Source organism: Triticum dicoccoides, chromosome 6B, assembly GCF_002162155.2.
Source record: "Triticum dicoccoides isolate Atlit2015 ecotype Zavitan chromosome 6B, WEW_v2.0, whole genome shotgun sequence".
NCBI classification, from domain to species: domain Eukaryota; kingdom Viridiplantae; phylum Streptophyta; class Magnoliopsida; order Poales; family Poaceae; genus Triticum; species Triticum dicoccoides.
In genome coordinates this window covers 186,922,828-186,940,981 of record NC_041391.1, presented here as the reverse complement: position 1 = coordinate 186,940,981, position 18,154 = coordinate 186,922,828, and positions in this window count along the sequence as shown.

Sequence of the window (18,154 nt, the reverse complement as noted above, 5' to 3'; positions counted from 1 at the left end):
ACACGCTGCAGTTGCACTCCTTCCTGCATTTGGCGCATTCCCAGGCCCCATTCTTCAACACCTCATCCGCAATCAAAGGGTACCTGTTAAACAAAGAGAACATCAACAAACAAACCCAAGCAAGATTGCCTATCAGAGGCTCTAAGAAAAAGCAGAGAGGAAATTATTTCACCTGTTACGCATGCAACTCTCGCAGTATCTCTGGGTGCACCTTTTGCAATCTGTCGCGACCCCTATTTTTCTCTGACGGCACTGAGGAATAGCAACACAGAAAAAAATGAAACAGAAGACCACTGTTTTTTTTACAGAAACAGTAGGACTCTACTGCATACTCTATAGATTTTGGTTTATATTACAAGCGAAAAAAATAAAAGGAGCTGAGGGCTAAGAGGCCTCTAGAATGATAACCTCCATATAGAAAGGTTTGTCCATATCTCTGTTTTTAGGCTGGAAATGAAATGTAGCTTTGTCGGAAAAAAGGCTGGAAATGTAGCAATGCAGGCTCTAGCGAAAAGACATTTGAAATAAAAAGAAATTGCCAGCAGGCTCTACCAAAAAGTCATCTGGAAAAAAGTAGTCTCTGATCTCCATCACATCTTCCCCACACATAACACAGGAGGAGTCCTCAATGAAGAATTTCCTGCTGTGAACATATCTCTGGTATTAAGTCTGTCTTGCAGGAGAAGCCATAAAAAACCTTGAGTTTCAGGAAGACCCGCTATCGCGTATATGTTTCTTTCTGCAGCAGATGGTTTGTCGAGGCTTTTGAAGAAAGCAATGGGGAACTAGCAGACCTGAATATCGCCAGAACAACTCCAGGAATTTCACATTGTATTGTTTGCTGATGACATTACCCTATTCTTCCATGCAAACTGGCAACAGGCTGAGGTTGTGAAGAATGTAATACATAAATTTGAGGGGTGCACTGGACAGTTGTCAAGTTCACAAAAATGCTCGCTCTTGTTCAGTAGAGCATGGCAGGTGGAAAGACAAGAGGAGGTGAAATCCACACTAGGAAAGGTGCACGTCTGAAGAGAAATACCTAAGCAATATTCCAACCTATCAATGAAATATTTACTATGCGGCTCTCGGATAATTGGATTCTGAAGGAACCTTCGCTGAAGATTCAGGGTGGCAGGAGCTGTCCAAGGATACATCGTGGGTGGTCTCTTATTGCCGGATGGTGAACAGTGGAATGAAGGTTTGATAAGGGAAGCTTTCTAGCCAGATGATGCTGAGTTGATCATGAAGATTAAAGCACCGAGAGGAGACCCTAAAGACACCCCTGCATGGCACTTCGAGAGCAGTGGACATTTTTCGGTAAGGAGCGCGTACAAGCCGGGTTGCCTTTTATCGGAAAAAAAAAAGCCGGGTTGCCTACAACCTGACCTGGTGATGGCGAGCAGCAGTAACAATCCTGATGGAGAGTTTTGGAAAGCGGCTGTGCCAAACGAAGTTAGAGCTTTTGTCTGAAGATTGGCGTGAGACAATCTATCTAGCCACTAAAAGAAACAAATGGCGACGGTCGCTGGAAGCTGACAACATTGAAGCTGAAGAAAAATGCTAAACTGGCAGTTTCAGTAACAGAGAATCCACCATTGGCAGGAGTAAACATCGGGATTACTGTTCCTCCAGTTTACCTGGTGGCAGCGCCACTTGTCGACGGGGACGGCCGCCTTGGCGCTGAGGGAATTCGACGCCGCTCGCCTCCGACGCCGCTCCCCTCCAACCTTGGCGCCGGCGCCGCTCCCTTCCGAGGCGACGCCGTTCGTCCCTGGGGCGACGCCTTCCAAGGCGCCGCCATCGCTCCCCTCCGACGCGACGCCGTTCGTCCCGGAGACGATGCCCTCCGAGGCGACGACGTTGGCGGTGGCGCCGCTCCCCGACGGGGCGACGACCATCTCCCCACCGGAACCGACGTTCGTTTCAGTTCCAGGGCGGCGCTCCTGGTCCCGTCGCGATCTCCGGCGGCCCTCTGTTGATCCAGATCTATCGGGGTTTCCATCGGCAGCGCTGAGGAGACCGGAGGGGCGGGCAGTTAGCGGCGCAGAGAAGATTTGCTCGGGACCAGGGAGCGCTCGGGGGATTTGCGGTTAAATACTACTGTGATTTGGAGGTGGAGCAAGGGAGGAGCTGTCTGTTCCTCGTGCTGCTGGAATTGGAAGGCGATTAATGCGACGAGATTGGCAGCGAGGGAGGAACTGCTGCCGTCCATGGCTGGGGCTGGCTGGCGGGTGGCGGCGCGCGTCCGAGCAATGCCAAAGCCAAAGTGGGAAAGAAACAGAAGCCCCTGGTTATTATGACGAGTAGGCCCCAAAATTTTGAAAGGCCCTTTCCCCGCGTCGCTCCAAATCTTCCCTCGTCTCCTTGCCGTCTTCAGTTTTACTGTATTTTTTTCTTATTATCACGAGAAAGTCAAAATTTTACGTTTTGCGAAATTATGAAGCAGAATACACATGCTCATGTTGATGTGTTAGGGCAGCAAATTTTCTGCGGCATCCGTCCACGGACGGAGGGATCAGTCCGTGAACACAGATGCGAGAGCCGGCCATCCAACGCTATCTGCATACATTTCAGACACGGTTTCAACAATCCGAACGAAATTCATGTAAACTGGCTGATTTCATATAAAATGGAGCAAATTCATAACAATTCGGTATATTTCATTAAAAGAAGGCGGCTGAACCTAAACCTAGCTATCCTACGGTGACGCTCGTCGTCCACTTCCTTTGTATTCCACATCAGCGACCATGTCCCTCATCTGTCGTCTCCATGAGTGGCGGAGGGGTTCAAATCCCTGAAGTGAAGGTGCGGTCGCTGACGAGGAAGAGTAGAGCATGGGAGACGAACCGACCCACTTGCATTGGGACACAATGCCCTGCCGTCTTCCATGCCCTACTCATCCTCAAAGGAGTCCGCGACCTATTTGTCGCCGATGCCGATGGATGGGAGGTCAATGATGGACGTGGACGGTCCTTCACTATCTACCTGCCACACGCCCCCCCGAAAGTTAGAGGGTGACGCGTAGATGGCGGCATTCTCGTCCTCGACTGCTAGAGTGTGTGTGGCCACGTCCAGCTTTGCCACCTCTGAGCCGTGCATTGAGCATGCACAACCTCATAGAGCGCGCGCTGCTCCATAACAAAGTTTGGCTTCACCGCGACCTTGGCGGGCACGGCCTCCTCGCTTGCGCGCTCACCGTAGATTTGGCCCTCTGCCAACCAGTGTTGCTCGAGGAGGAACATGTTGTACTGCTGCTCCTCCTGCGCCTACCGGAACACCGACATAGGAGCCGACGCAGACTACTCCTCTTGCGCCTACTGGAACACCGACATAGGAGCCGACACAGACTACTCCTCCTCCGCGATGGTGGTGCCGAAGTGCGCCTACGCCTGCTCCATGGTCAAGCCGACAAGCACAGGCATAGGGTCTGGCGCGTGCCATCATCCGAGCCTGCCTCCATCGTAGGGTCGTCGTCGAAGACCTCGAGCGAGCTCGCCGGCATGCCGTGTTTTGTTCGCCAGATGCGACGGGTCGGCCAGGCGACTGCAAGGGTGGCCATATCATGCTTCTGCTCCAATGACGGACTCTCCCACAAAGTGCTAGACCTTGCAATCATGGCGGATGTGGTGCAAGGGAGGAGGATGTGGAGCTGATGTGGTGTGGTGTGGAGTTAGTCGGGTGTGGCCGCCTTTAAATAGCGGATTTCGGTGAGGAAAAAGCGTTTGGGTGCGTCAATGCGCGGAACCGGAGTTGGTTCATCGCTCGGCGAGCCTGCTTAATGGCGGCGTACAGATGGATGGGCATAGAGAGGGCATGGTAGTTACCTATCCCGCCCCGTCCAATAAACGTCTCTCCGACATTGAACAGGCGCAAACACCGGGGATGCCACACAGGTGGCGTACTCGGCCGACACGCTGCTTCAATGCTGGTGCCAGTGAGATGTCACATCCGCTCTGGGCATGCGTCAATGCGTAGCCGCTCTACAATGCTATGAATGCAGACAACTGGTGTGGGCGGGAAAGCACACTGGAGAGGGAGGAGGTTTTTGGTGGGCCAAGTTAGTCACGAGCATACGTGGCAGTGGTCCGAACACCCGCAAAGCCCCCCAATTTTTCTTTGGTTTGCGGGAAAAAACGCATCCAGGACGGTCTGTGAACTGATGTAGGACTGCGTTGGATGGCAAGCGGGAGTGGCATCTTTGGCGTACACAGCGGGCCAGGTGGCCAGGGCGGACTTGGCGGGGCGGGCGAGCCGAGCGGACACTAGGCTTCTGCTATGAAATCAGGGTTTGTAAGGGCAACTCCAACGCGTTACCGTAAATGGACGTGCGGTTTGTTCGCTTTTTGTCCGTTTAGATCGCCTGGGCACTATGTCCGACCGATGCGATCAACCGGTCGATGCAATTTTCATTGTCGTACGAAAATTGAAGTAAAAAAGGCCAACGGCCAGAGTTCAGGTCAGCCTCCAAAAACAACACACAGTTCATGCTGGCACTTGCCAGCGGCCGGCATAGTTGCCGACACACAAAAAAGGCAGTAGTTCAACCACATCATACATCTCGGCTGTGGTCATGCCGGCACACTTGCCGGCATACAAAAAAGATGGCTCTCTCGACCGTAGATCAATCATCAAACTTGAGCATCTCCTTTTGCATCTTCTCGAACCAAGGCCTCCTTCTCAGGGACACCATGCTCAATTTCACCATCGTGATCTCCACCTCCTTCATCATGCAAGCGAGCGCCGCTTTTTTTCTTTGGTCTTGGCATTGGTGCCTCTATCTCGAGCTTCTTTGTTTGCATGTCCGCCTTCATCTCTAGCGTCTTCGTTTGCATTTCCGCCTCCATCTCTAGCTTCTTTGCTTGCATTTCGGCCTCCATCTTGAGATTTTTCTTTTGTATCTCCATGTAGGCCTTCATTTTCTCCCGTTTATCTTGTCGACGCTTCTCCTCTCTTGTTTCCTTTTGGGTCATCATGCCTTGCTAAGTTTCTTGCAAGGCAAATGTCGCCGCATCACGCTTCTCCTCCTTCTTGGCGTTGGTGTTGCCCCGTGTCCGCTTCTCTCCCTTACCATGGTCCTCGATGGCCTGCGGCCCTCCATTTTTCTTGAGGGTGGCATATTGCTCCTTGAACTTCTTGCCATATTTTATGATCATCCAACAATGGGTGAGGCTGAATGGCTTATTCACATGTTGGGCGTCTACGGCGTGGTGGACATGCGTGGTGACTCTGCCCGTGGTGGATGGACTACCGATGAGCCTGTGCTGGTCGTGTCCATGGCGGCAGCGAGGAGCCCATGCTGACCAGGGCCGTTGTCGAACCCTAGCATGAGGAGGGCATGTTGCATGGCCACATCAACAAAGGCCTTGTTCTCCGCAATGGGGTTCTCCTGTTGGGCCGCGGCGGTTACGGCTTCTAGCTAGTCGGACCGCACCTTCCTCCGGCCAGTGCTCTTGGTCAACTGAATGGTCCACTAAATGTCCGTCAGCTCCTTATTGGGCTGTGGCGCCTTTTCACAGATGGTGCGGGGCTTGTTGATGGTGGAGGCGAGGGCGGCGGCGGCGGGGTTCGACGTGTCAGCCATGGCTAGCGGGCGGGAGGTTTTTGCGAAAGGAAGGAAAATGGGGTGGATGTGCCACCGATTGGCGGACCAGGGGGTGACAAGGGCGGGTGTCGCGCATCCACTCCATGTCCGCGCCAACTCAAACCCAAAAAAGGATGATCGTCCATTTGCGTCGATGCGACCGAAATGGATGCGCGCGGACAATTTGGGTCCGCGCTTGGCCTTGTCCTAAGGCAGTGGATCGTTTCCCATTGAGTTCATTATGCTTGGTGTTCTTAATTCGGTCTCCAGATTTGTAGATTTCCTCTTCTTCATAGGTTTCTTTGCACCATTGTCAGTCCGCTTGATGCGATGTGCTGTATGACGGCTGATTGAAGTTTCGGTAATTCAGTTCATTCTGTTACTGCTCACTTCTTATGACTAGCAATAGCACCCTCATGAAAACTCAGTTAGAGAGCTGACACGAAACCAATGCAAGGGCATGATGGCGACGAGTGCCTGCGTCGCCAAAATTTGTTCACAAGTTGGAGTGATCTACTCGTATCTAGCAATGGAGGGCGTTCGTCCGGTTGAAAGGAGGGTAGAGGGGAATGCGAGCGGAGGCGTGGAGGGGAGCAGCATGGGCCGCTGCCTCTTTCTCTCTCACACACACCCGGCTGGTTCATAATTTCTATCGGGGAGTAGAAAAAGGGGAAAGAAAAACCCATTGGGTTGCTTGGTAAAAAATGACAAGGTCCAAGAGCCAGGGAGGACTAGGTTTTCAAGATTTCCAGACCTTCAATCAAGCTTTATTGGCAAGGCAAGCCTGGCGCATTTTGATGTTTCCAGATTCCCTGTGTGCAAAGGTGTTGAAGCTAAATATTCTCCTAACTGTCAGTTTGAGGACACAGTTTTTTTTGAAAGACCTGGTTTTAGCCGGCTTCATTGATTTAGGAGAAAGCATACGGGAAAACAGCAGGGATCAAGTGATCATGGCCACAAGAGGAGTGTGCAAAACTAAGAGCAAAAGCTACAAGAAAAACGAAGCGGAAAAGGCCTGCAACGAGCTATCTCACGGTGGCATCCCCTGCTCTATGCATGTCGCTTCGGCAAGTATCCATTGTGCAAGGTCCAGCTTGATAGCCTGGAGGACGTCGTCTGGCCGTGGCATTTTTCCTCTGAAGACGCATGCATTCCTCTCCTTCCAAATGTGCCAATCAATCATAAGCAGCATGGTTTTGAAACCTCTCCTCTCGCCGGCTGAGGTGCGTCTAATCATCTCCAGACAGTGTTGCAGAGAGCTGTGGGTAGGCAGCTTGATTAGTCTCATAGCCTTGCAGCCCTTCCAGGTTGATGTAGACATCCAAATCGTCCTGGAGAAGGGGCATTCCCACATCAGGTGCGACACGGATTCTAGGCTCCTCATGCATAAACTGCAAAAATATCCGTTTGGCCAGCCCCTCCTTTGTAGTCTGTCATTGCACCAGAGCCTGTTATTGTGGAGTAGCCAGGCAAACATCTTGACAGTCCCCGGCACCCAGCATTTCCAGACAATGTTGCTATGGATTGTGCTCGGCGTGTCCTTGAATTGCATTTTGTATGCTTTCTGAGCAGAGTAAACCGCGCCGCCTCCTGCTGTCCACGTGAGCTGATCGGCCACTTGGTTGTCGAGGGTGATCCCTGAGTGCTGGAGCCGCCGCCAGAGGCGCAAGTAATCGGCAGTGATGGATGTTGTGTTGCCGTGGCGGAGATCCCTGATCCACTGCTCGTTGTCCGGCGCAGCAGCCACCGTTCGGTTTTTGCACCGGGAGTGCTTGAAGAGGCTCAAAAAGGATGCACTTAGCCTGGTATCATCAAGCCAGGGGCATGTCCAAAACCCTGCCTTTTGGCCGCCACCAATCCTGATCGCGGTTGCTCTGGCAAACAGCTCCATGTCTGTCTTGTCGCATGGCAAGGGGAAGGCCGTCATGGGCCTCGCTGGCTGCTGCCAGGATATCCATAGCCAGCGCAGCCGGAGAGCGGATCCGAAACGGTGCAGGTCAAGGATTCCCAGCCCACCCTTCTCCACGGGAGAGCACACCACGCTCCAAGCCACTTTGCACTTTCCGTCGGTCAGCACTTCGTCTTGAGCCCATAGGAAACGACGTCGTGCCTTGTCGATCTCCTTCAGAACCCTCTTCGGCACCTTGAGTACTGTCAGAGCGAAGGTTGGCAGTGTCGAGAACACCGCATGCACCAGAATGCGCCGACCTGCTAGAGACATCAACTTGCCCTTCCACCCCGCTAGGCATGACTTCACTCGATCTATGAGGAATTGGAAATGCACCAGCCTTAGTCTTTTGGGGAATATTGGCAATCCCAAGTAGGTTGTGGGGAAACTAGCAATCGATCCTCCAAACCCTTGCAAAACATCTGTCAGCAGCTGGGCATCACACTTAATCAGGATGATAGAAGACTTTTCTTGGCTTAACTTCAGTCCGGTCGCCTTGCCAAAAGAATTCAGCAACTCCAACAAAGTGTCAATCTCTTCCTCGATTGGATTGGCAAAAATTACTGCATCGTCGGTGTAGAGGCTCACACACATACTTGCTCCACGCCCCGGCAGCGGTGCGATCAGTTCTCTGGTTGTGGCCGTTTCCAGCAAACGGTATAGGGGATCAATCGCAAGAATGAACAACATCGGCGAGAGTGGGTCTCCTTGCCTGAGTCCGCAGGCGTGGGAGAAGCTTGGCCTCGGCGAACCATTCAGCAGACAAGATAAGGTTGCGGTGGAGAGAAGCAGGGAGACCCAATTTCTCCATCGCTACGATAAACCCATGCATTGTAGTAGCTCGATCGGATAAGCCCAGGACACAGTGTCAAAAGCTCGAGCGAAATCTAGCTTGAAGAGCAAAGCCTGCTTCTTTTTCCTATGCAGCATTCTGACGCAACTTTGCACATACTAAAAACTATCATGTATGCATTTCCCTTTCTGAAATGTCGTTTGCACTGGTGAGATGACTCCATTCAGAGCAGAGGACAGCCTGATTCCGAGCACCTTGGAGATTAACTTTGCAATGGAGTGAATCAGACTGATAGGCCTGTAGTGGTTGAGTTCAGATGCACCGCTTTTCTTTGGCAGTAGAGCGATGAGCGTGGAATTGAGCTCTACGAAGTTGCTCCCAGCCATCTGATAGAACTTGTGTAAAACCGCCATGACCTCCTCCTTGATGATTGGCCAGCATGAACGGTAGAAATGTCCTGTGAAACCATCCAGGCCCGGAGCCTTGTCCATGGGGGATGCGAGGGTTGTCGTCTAGACCTCGGCCATGGTGAACAGACCGTCCAACTCCGATGAGGCCACTGCAGGGACGTTTAGCATGTCCCAGTTCAGGGTGCGGCTTCTTTGCTTGCTTCGTCCTAGAGCTTCAGAGAAGTGATCGAAGATGATCTTTTCTTTCTCGTGGTGATCCACCACCACTCTGTCATTGCTGCTGATTGTGTGAATGAAGTTCTTCCGCTGGCGCGCTTGCATTTTAGCATGGAAAAGTCTCGTGCTGGCATCTCCTGCTCGTAACCAACTCACCCTGGACGCCTGCCGTTTTCTTGCTCTCTTGATGGCAGCCAGCCCGAGCACTTTTTGCTTCAGTGTTCTCCTCAGGTTTACCTCTGCAGCAGAGATGGCACGGTGTTCTTGCGCCATATCAAGCTTCAGTATTACCTCATTTGCTATGTGCAGCTGCAGTCTAACCTTGCTGAAAGTTTTCTTGCTCCAGATTTTCAGATCAGCAGCCACTCTTGCCAATCTTCTTTTGATCCTCGCAAAGGGGCAGTCATGCGGGATAGGTCGGTCCCAAGCTCTCAATACTGTTTCATTGAAGGTCGGAAATTTGGGCAAAAAATTCGCGAACCTGAACCGCGCCTTTTTAAGGGTGTGTTAGCCCTGGCCAGGATCAATGGGCAATGGTCTGAAAAGGATGTTGATGCCGCCATAAGCATGTAGTCTTGATGTAGCAGATCCCACTTATCGTTGTAGAAATACTTGTCTATACTACAAAGTGTAGGGTCCTCCCTTTCGTTGCTCCATGTGTACTTCCGGTTTTGCATTTTAGCTCTCTCAGCCCAGCCCAGTCTAGCGCCCTTATGAATTTCCCATCATCCTCGTGTTAATGTCGTTGTTGCTCTTGTCGCTCGCTTGATATATCATGTTGAAATCCCCATTGATCATCCAGGGCTCATCCGCCGGCAGAGAAGCAGCAGCAAGCTCACCGAGAAAACCATCTTTTTGTGCGTTGTCCGTTGTCCTGTAGACCGTGGTAAGCCAGAAAGGCTCACCCGCAAGCAGGGGGCTCTACCCTAACCGTGATGGAGAAACTACCTAGATGATGCGAGATTACGTTGACGATTTGCTTGTCCCAGAAGATCGCGGCGCCACCTCTCGTCCCGTGCGCCTACAACACCACACACCCTTGAATATTTGCGCCGCCTACCTCCATCGCCACATCGGTCGACCAGACCGCAACTATGACAAAAGTATTAAGAATAAATTCTAACCATAGCATTAAACTTTTGGATCCAATCAGTCCCTTACGGAATAGTGCATAAACTCGGGTTTAAGCTTCTGTCACTCTCGCAACGCACCATCTAATAACTACTCCACAATGCATTCCCTTAGTCCCAAATATGGTGAAGTGTCATTTAGTCGATGTTCACATGACACAACTAAGATAATGGCAACATACATACCAATAAAATATTAAACACATATCAAGTTCTCATGATTACTTGCAACATGATTTCTCCCGTGACCTCAAGAACGAAAAGTAACTACTCACAAATGATGAACATGCTCAAGATCAAAGGGGTGTTGAATAGCATAATGGATCTGAACATATAATCTTCCACCAAATAAACCATATAGTAATCAACTACAAAATGTAATCAACACTACTAGTCACTCACGGGCACCAATCTATAGTTTTGATACAAAGATTGAACGCAAGAGATGAACTAGGGTTTGAGAGGAGTTGGTGTTGTGAATATGTTGATGAATATAACCCTCCCCAAGATGGAAGAGTTGTTGGTGATGATGATGACGATGATTTCCCCCTCCGAGGGAAGTTCCCCCGATGGAATCGCTCCACCGAAGGGCAAAAGTGCTCCTGCCCAAGTTCCGCCTCGAGGCGGCAGCGCTTCGTCCCGAATGTCCTCTCCTTATTTTTTCTAGGTCAAAATGACTTATATACCAGAAGATGGGCACCGGAGGTGGGCCGAGGAGGGCAGCACCAACCAGGGCGCGCCTGGGCCTCCTGACGTGCCCAGGTGGGTTGTTCGCACTTGGTGGCCCTCCTCTGGTACTTATTTGCTCCATTATTCCTTAAATATTTCATAAAAAATCCTCGGAGAGTTTCAGCTCATTTGGAGTTGTGCAGAATAGGTAGCTTGATGTAGCTTTTTCAGGTCCAGATTTCCAGCTGCCAGAATTCTCCCCCTTGGTGCATACCTTGCATATTATGAGAAAAAAGGCATTATAATTACTCCAAAAAGCATTATTATATAATAAAACAACATAAATAACAGTAAGAAAACATGATGCAAAAGGAACGTATCAACTCCCCCAAGCTTAGACCTCGCTTTCCCTCAAGCGAAAACTGAAATCGAAAAAGATGTCCACATGCTTTCAGAGAGAGGTGTCGATAAAACCAAAAATACGGACATAGCAGCATCATGTGACTTATTATAACAGCAACAAACTTCAATATAAAACTTTTATTATAGAACTTTTATCATAGACTTCTCATGAACAAGTGACAATTCATCACAACACTGAAGTATAAAGTATAAACTCTATTAGAAACCAACAAACTATGTTCTCAGTCAACTTTGCAACTACAATTCATCCTTTTCAGGAAGGGTCACATATCGGAGCCTTTAGGCAAGTCCACATACTCAACCATCATTTAGTCTTCTATGATTGCTAACACTCACAGCATACACATGAGCAAAACATTTCAACCAGACATAAGGAAAGATAGGGGCTTATAGTTTTGCCTCCCAACACACTCACCTCAAGGGTGGTGTCAACAGTAATAACTTATGCCACCCATATTCAACTGGACATATGTGCCTAGATCTTTCCTCGCGACATGATGCTTGCCAAAGGAGACAAATAAAAGGGATAGAGAGAAAAACTTTGACTCTTGCATAGAAGTAAATACATGAAAGTAAAAGATAGGCCCTTCGCAGAGGGAAGCAAAGGTTGCCATGCGCTCTTTTTTTGTATGCTCAACCCCTTAGTGCAAGAGAACGTCACGTTATATTGCCCCTTGTGATGGCAACCTTTATTATGCAGTCTGTCGCTTTTATTCTTCACCATCACAAGTTCGTACAACGCTCAATTTTCCCTTACACTAAATGATCTCACATTTTTGTAAGCAATTTTTATTGCCCTTTTTGCACCGATGACAACTTACTTGAAGGATCTTACTCAATCCATAGGTAGGTATGGTGGACTCTCAAACAAGATAGGGTTTAGGGGTTTTGGATGCACAAGTAGTATATCTACTTAGTGCGGAATTTTGGCTAGCAAAGATAGGGGCAAGCACCACATGTTGAAGGATCTATGACAATATGACTTCTATGTGAATATGAACAAACATAAATCATTAAGTTGTCTTCCTTGTCCAACGTCAACAATTTTGGCATATAATATTTTGATGGGTGCTCACAATCACAAAAGATTTCCATGATAGTATATTTATATGTGAATCTTCTCTTCCCTTATTAATTCTTTCATGTGTTGCATCATTGACCAATGCTATGTTTGTCAATCTACAATAAAATTTTCTACTTATACTTTTCCTTGTGTAATGTCATCACTTACCATAAGATTAGCATATGATCTTATTTCCTTTCTTTTTATTGCAGGAAGAAAGAAAACAAGGCAAAACTCAAAATAAACTTTATTATATCTCGCACACAATTACAAGGATTGATCACTCAGCAAATTCACAAAAAGAAATGATCTAACTAAACTTTTATTCATCTAATAGAAAAAGATAACCATTGATCGAACTTAGTTTTCTTTTGATGGTGATGAAGTAGAAGCAATTTTGTCCAATATATCTCTAAGCATATCTCTTAAGCTTTGAATCTCTCGAAGAGCTTGACGGAGCAGCTCAGTGTTCTTCTCTACTTCAGCCATGATATTCTTATTTTCTGGACCCCAGGAGTTTGTCCCTGCATCACTTTCTCTTGGATGAGATATGTCCCAATTGGACGGTATATGCACACGAGGAGTGTTTTCAAACCCATAATTATGAATCGAATTGTGAAAATTGTTTCGATGTAACCTGTGTAGGGGCCTCCTTGTAGGGAGTTCTTCCGGATCTCCTGGGTTCTCTTGATTTTCTAGGGACCTCATGGCTTGGTGGGGGTTAGGATGAGTGGAGATACCAGCCAGGGTCCCTCTCTCAGAAGCCGAAGGGTGAATTCCAAACGAGTCCCCCTCATCTTCCTCCATAATGATCTCCTCAAATTCCTCTCCTCTGGATTCTACCTGAAGCAACCAAGCTTCGCCTTCTTCAGTGTTGGAGGAGGGAGAAGACATGATGCCTGGCTCAACAGATCTGGCAGAAAATAGCAAGAAATGAAAACAGGGTATTTCTCCGCGATACGAAGGTTAACAGGTTCGGGAGATATATATTGATTTTTTATCTTGGGGAACAAGCAGAACGGATGAAAATGGAGACCGGAAAGTACCCGAGGTGGGAACAACCCACCTGGGCGCGCCAGGCTTGCCTAGGGCGCCCTGTGTATCGTGCCCACTAGGGTCACTTTCCTGGAAGTTTCTTATTTTCCTAATTTTCAAAATATTCGAAAACTGACAAAAAGTATTTTTGCGGATTTTTCGGAGTCCGTTTACTTACCGTATCACGTACCTCCTTATTTTCACGATTCTGGAGTGTTCCGGAAGGACTCTTTTATGTGTTCTTCCGGTGTCAAAGTTTGAATAACATTGCTTTCTACATTAATGGGCGTACCTGAGATATAGTGTTTTATTCGTTGCCCATTGACAACCTTCGGGTTAGTCCCTTCGGCATTATTTATTTTGATAGCTCCGGATCGATAGACCTCCTCAATGACATAGGGTCCTTCCCATTTGGAGAGGAGTTTTCTTGCAAAGGATCTGAAATGAGAGTTGTACAAAAGAACATATTCACCTACTTTGAACTCATGCTTTTGGATTCTTTTGTCATGCCACCTTTTAACTTTTTCTTTGAATAACTTAGCATTTTCATAAGCCTGGGTTCTCCATTCATCCAATGAGCTAATAACAAATAACCTCTTTTCTCCAGCATGTTTGAAAACATAATTGAGTTCTTTTATTGCCCAAAATGCTTTGTGTTCTAACTCAAGAGGTAAGACAAGCTTTTCCATACACCATTTTATATTGAGACATACCCATAGGATTTTTGTAAGTTGTTCTATAAGCCCAAAGTGCATCATCTAATTTCTTAGACCAATTCTTCCGGGACCCATTAACAGTCTTTTGTAAGATTAGTTTTATTTCTCTTATGCTAAGTTCAACTTGACAACTAGACTGAGGATGATAAGGTGACACAATTCTATGATTAACATCATACTTAGCAAGCATCTTACGGAAAGCACCATGAATAAAGTGTGAACCACCATCAATCATTAAATATCTAGGGACTCCAAACCTTAGGAAAACAATTTCCTTAAGCATTTTAATAGAGGTGTTGTGATCAAAACTACTGGTTCGAATAGCTTCTACCCATTTAGTAACATAATCAACAGCAACCAAGTATGTGTATACCCATTAGAGGAAGGAAAAGGTCCCATAAAGTCAAATCCCCAAACATCAAATGGTTCAACAGCAGGTGAATAATTCATAGGCATTTCTTGACGCTTACCAATATTACCTATTCTTTGGCATTCGTCACATGATGAGACAAACTTACGGGCATCCTTGAAGAGAGTAGGCCATTAAAAACCATATTGCAATACCTTATGAGTGGTTCTGTCTCCCGCGTGATGTCCTCCATAAGCTTCAAAGTGACATTTCCGTAGGATTTGTTCCTGTTCATGCTCAGGTACACAACGTCTAATAATACCATCTACTCCTTATTTATAAATATGTGGGTCATCCCAAAAGTAATGTCTTATATCATAGAAGAATTTTTCCTTTTGTTGGTATGTGAAGCTAGGTGGTATGTATTTAGCAACAATATAATTAGCATAGTCAGCATACCAAGCTGTACTATGAGAAACATTTATTGCAGCTAGTTGTTCATCAGGGAAACTATCATTAATTGGTTGTGGGTCATCAAGAATATTTCCAAGTGTAGACAAGTTATCAGCCATGGGGTTCTCTGCTCCTTTCCTATCAGTGATATGCAAATCAAATTCTTGTAGAAGAAGAACCCACCTAATGAGTCTAGGTTTAGCATCTTTCTTTTCCATAAGATATTTTATAGCAGCATGATCGGTGTGAACAATTACTTTAGAATCAACAATGTAAGATTTGAATTTATCACAAGCAAACACCACTGCTAAGAATTCTTTTTCAGTAGTAGCATAATTTCGTTGAGCACTGTCTAGAATTTTACTAACATAATGAATAACATTTAATTTCTTATCAATCCTTTGTCCTAGAACAACACCTACAACATAATCACTAGCATCACACATAATCTCAAAAGGCAAGTTCCAATCAGGTGGTTGAACAACAGGTGTAGTGATTAAGGCTTTCTTTAGTGTTTCAAAGGCTTCCATACAATCATCATCAAACACAAAGGGAATATCCTTTTGCAAAAGATTAGTAAGAGGCCTAGAAATTTTAGAGAAGTCTTTGATAAACCTCCTATAGAAACCAGCATGACCTAAGAAACTACGAATACCTTTGATATCTTTAGGACATGGCATTTTCTCAATTGCATCAACCTTGGCTTTCTCCAACTCAATGCCTCTTTCAGAAATTTTATGGCCCAAGACAATACCTTCATTAACCATAAAGTGGCACTTCTCCCAGTTCAAGACAAGAATTGTTTGTTCACATCTCTGCAAAACTCGATCAAGATTGCTTAAACAATCATCAAAAGACTTCCCATAAACAGAAAAGTCATCCATGAAAACCTCAATAATCTTTTCACAAAAATCATAGAACATAGCAGTCATGCATCTTTGAAAGGTAGCAGGTGCTTTACATAAACCGAAAGGCATACGTCTATAAGCAAATGTTCCAAAAGGACAAGTAAAAGTGGTCTTTTCTTGATCAGATTGTAAAACAGGTATTTGTGAAAAGCCAGAATATCCATTAAGGAAGCAAAAATGTGTGTGCTTAGATAATCTTTCTAACATTTGATCAATAAAAGGCAGAGGGTAGTGATCTTTCCTAGTAGCTTTATTTAATTTTCTATAATCGATTACCATCTGTAGCCCATGACAATTCTTTGTGGAATAAGCTCATTCTTATCATTAGGAACAACAATAATACCTTCCTTCTTAGGGACACAATGAACAGGACTTACCCATCTACTATCAACTATAGGATAGATTATACCTACTTCCAGAAGTTTCAATATTTCCGTCATTACTATTTCTTTCATTTTCGGATTTAACTGACCTTGGTGATCAACAACGGGTTTAGCATCAGGTTCCATATTAATCTTGTGCTGACATAGAGTGGGACTAATGCCCTTAAGATCATCAAGAGTATATCCAATAACAGGCATGTGCTTCCTTAGAACTTTCAATAATCTTTCTTCTTCATGTTCTGAAAGGTTAGCACTAATAATAACAGGATATATCTTCTTTTCATCAAGATAAGCATATTTCAGAGTGTCTGGGAATTGTTTAAGTTCAAACATAGGATCAAGTTTAGGTGGAGGAGGACCTCCTAGAGTCTCAATAGTAAAATTGTGTTTAAGCAGAGGTTGTTGTTCGAAAAAGATTCTATCTATTTCATTTCTTTCATGCATATGCAAATCATTTTCACGGTCTAGCAAATATTGTTCTGAAGGATCAGTAGGAGGCACAACAATAGAGGCAAGATGTAGCGACCAGACCTCAAACAATCTGATCTCTGTGCATCAGTGTCATCCCTGTATCGGTAATGCTGACACGCACAGTACTTGAAGGTTTTATAACAGAGTAGCAATCACACACTTATTACATTGAATGTCTCAAAAGAGAACTTATTACAATAAATATGGCTTAAGGCCATCTAAAAACGATAACAGCGGAAGGCTTGGAAGATAAAGCGAGTCCTTCAACTCCAACGGCATCACTGAGTGAAAGATCACGACCTAAGGCACCTTACTCGTCGTCTGAAAAGTCTGCAACATGAACGTTGCAGCCCGAAACGGGTCAGCACATGGAATATGCTGGCAATGTAACACATAGAGAGTAATGAACAGAATAATGCTATCACTACATGCATATATGGCTGGTGGAAAGCTCTATGGTTATAGTTTTGCATAAAGCCAAATTTTCCCTACAACAAAGGAATAAATTTTATTTAACAATCATGGTGGTTGTTAAACATTGAGAAGGTAATCTCCCTCTCAATCCCAATTAAGCATCATCATTAAACCCAATCAAATTATATTAAGAGTGAAGAGATCCACATGATAATCCAGGAACTAGATACTCAAAACGTCCATAACTGGGGACACGGCTAACCATGATTAGTTTGTACACTCTACAGAGGTTTGCACACTTTTCCGACAAGACTCGATCTCCTCCGTTGGATTTCTCGCACTACATGATGTTTGAGAAGTGGATGACCGACAGTCTCTCAAAAGCATTAGCTCTTTACTCTGGATAGACAGTACCAACCTACATCCCCTACATCTGCTAGCCTACCACTGAAAGAGGTCACGCAACCTACTCAACTATGCTAGAGCCCATAATAGCTCGCGGCTGCACACAGAAGTTTCTAGCATGAATAATCGTATGATCCCTTTGAGCCTGGGTGGCGGTCCATAGGAGAATCACACGGTACCCCGGGATTTCCAAAAAATACAGACAACACTGGGTTCCCCAGGTGCCTCAATCCACCCAGATGTGTATTAAAGTAGCCACCTTAAGTTAACCATCAATTAAACACTCACATCTGTCATGGATACACTCAAACCCAATCCACATCTACAAGCATAGCATAGCAATATAAGCAAACGTAGAAGTAACTCCCAAGGGTTTGATAATAAACAGGACAATAGATACTACCTCATCTACTTCCCAAAACCCACATATTAATCAGATCCTAATCATGCAATTGTTTGAGGATTGATCTAATGCAATAAAACTGGGTAGTAAAGAGGTATGATCAAAGTGTTACTTGCCTTGCTGATGATCCGTGAAAGCTAGAGACTTGTAGTAGCACGCTTCGCACTCCGGGTACTCTATCGCAAACAAACAAGCATACAATAAGCACTCAACTACAAGCACGGGAAAAACTCAAATAAGAAATATAACCAGAAAGTTCAACTTAAGAACTCCGGTTTGCGAAAAGAATCAAATCAAACGAAGCAACGAAACTCAAACGGCGAAAGAAACAAGCTTCGTTGACTAATTTGGACTTAAGTTAAATTTTACAGTAGCAAAATC